This window comes from Borostomias antarcticus (genome assembly GCF_949987555.1).
Source record: "Borostomias antarcticus genome assembly, chromosome: 18".
Taxonomy (NCBI): Eukaryota; Metazoa; Chordata; class Actinopteri; order Stomiiformes; family Stomiidae; genus Borostomias; species Borostomias antarcticus.
Window position 1 is genome coordinate 11,297,386 of NC_140251.1, and position 2,500 is coordinate 11,299,885.

Below are 2,500 nucleotides of genomic sequence, written 5' to 3' on the forward strand. Positions count from 1 at the left end.
GAGAGGGAGAGGGAGCAGAGAGAGAGAGAGAGAGAGAGAGAGAGAGAGGGAGCAGAGAGAGAGAGAGAGAGAGAGAGAGGGAGCAGAGAGAGAGAGAGAGAGAGAGAGGGAGCAGAGGCCTAGCCCTGACATCACGTTACACTAGTGGGCGCTGACAGGAGATGGTGCAGCTCGTCGTTTGATCCTCTCTAGTGAGTGTCATGTTGCTAGTTTTCGGGGGCGACCTCACAGACTCGCCGGCTCTTCTTTGACCTTTGCTCTTTATACATGTATGGGTTGACTGGTGAGCCAGGATCCCAGTCTGGAGGCCACCTACGCCTTCACCTACGTTCTACATTCTACTGCCTAGCCTAGCTCATGGCTGGGGTTGTACTGGAAATTGATAGGTTTGCCAGCTTGGCACCCTCAGACCCCTGACCCCTGACCCATGACCCATGACCCATGACCCATGACCCATGACCCATGACCCATGACCCATGACCCCATACCCCAGACCCCATACCCCAGACCCAGTGACAGCATACTACAAGTTAGCAGATGAGATGACTGCCCTCAATTGCTGGGGTTTGACAGGGTGCAGGTTGGCACGTGATGCAACAGGAACAGTGCTAATCAAACACACACACACACACACAGCCACGCTGCTTATTTGCACAGACACGAACACCGCTTCCATGTGCATGCAAACAGAACATATTCTGTACAGATGCAGCCAACCAGCACTGTCTGACACACACACACACACACACACACACACACACACACACACACGTCACACACATTGGATTCCATCTCTCATGACACACTGTGAAGGCCCAGGGTTTAAATCCTTCCTCTGATCATCACCTGTTCATCATTCTCATGCCGAGTGACATGTCTGTCAACCCCAGTCCATCTGTGGTGTACCAGACCAGCCCTGATCTGGATAGACACACACACACACACACACTGGCACACACACACATACACACAGTGTTCCAATTACAGAGACTCTGAAGCAATGTCCTGGAAGACTGACCGTTTAGCCATCAAGTGCAAAACGTGTTAGAGTGATGGATGGAGAGAGGGAAAGAAAGAGAGGGAGAGAATGATGGAGAGAGGGAAAGAAAGAGAGGGAGACACCACATGGTCGTGTCTGATGCAACTCCACTCAAATAGTCACAGCCCAATCTCAAGAGAACACTGGCTCAGATCAGAGGAATGTCTGCCTCTCTTTCTGTTTCTCTCTGTTTCTCTGTCGCTCTGTTTCCCTCTGTCTGTCTCTCTGTTTCTCTCTCTGTTTTTCTCTCTGTCTCTCTCATCTGAATATAAGTCTAATACATGTAGTTCAATGGACACTGTGCTGTATGCAGAGCAGAAGAACCAGTGTCATACAACTGCCCTTTATGTTAGGTGCTGCAGGCTGCAGCTGTCCCTAGTGGGGTTGTGTGTGTGTGTGTGTGGGGGGGGGGGGGGGGGGGGGGGGGGGCTTGACACAGTGCAGAGAGAAGTGTGCAGTAATAGCAGCAAAATGTCCAACACTGAGCATCGCATAGTGTCCCCTCTAACAGACATCACATTCATTCATTCATTCATTCATTCATTCATTCATTCATTCATTCATTCATTTGCTCGTTCATTCATTCTTTCATTAATGAATTCATGTATTCATTCATGCATTCATTCATTCAGAAGGTTGGCTTTCTGTATAGAAATCGATCTAACTTCCCTCGGTTCTGTAGAAAATGGGTTATTGAATCAATATTTTTATCTGTTCTTGATTATGGTGACGCAATTTATCAGCACGCCGCAGCCTCTACATTGAAACTTGTGGACTCTGTGAACCACTCTGCACTTAGATTCATTACACAAGACAAGTATGATACACATCATTGTATTCTGTATAGTAAAGTTGGTTGGTCATCCCTAGCAGCTCGGCGTTACCATCACTGGTATCTGTATATCTTTAAGGCAGTTATCGGTAGACTACCCCCTTATATTGCCGCCCTACTGGACTGGAACGTTCCTTCCTATCAGACTCGTTCCAGTAACTGGCTTGTTTTTAAGGTCCCTCCAGCTAATACAGAGCTTGGCAGGACAGCGTTCTCGTATGCTGCTCCAAAGTCTTGGTATGACATTCAGACTCGCTTGAAAATGGAGGTTCTCCCTTCAATCACATGATCTCTGTCTTTGGTGATTCGAGTTGTAATTGTTTTATTTGATGTGTGATGTGATGTTTATTTGATGTGTGCATTGTTCACTCGATGACGCTGTAAATGAGGTGCATGCACCTCAGTGTCCTTTCGAGTTTAAATAAAGGTTTGAATGAAATTCATTCACTCACTTGTGAATTGAGTTTGGACTATATCTAGTGACTATTGTGTGTGTATATCATGACCATTAGAATCATCAGGGTGGCTTTGGTACCTGAATCTACAGTATGGTATGGTCATAAAACCACATTTACCCTCTGACACACACATACACACACATATACACACACACGCTTGCACACACACAT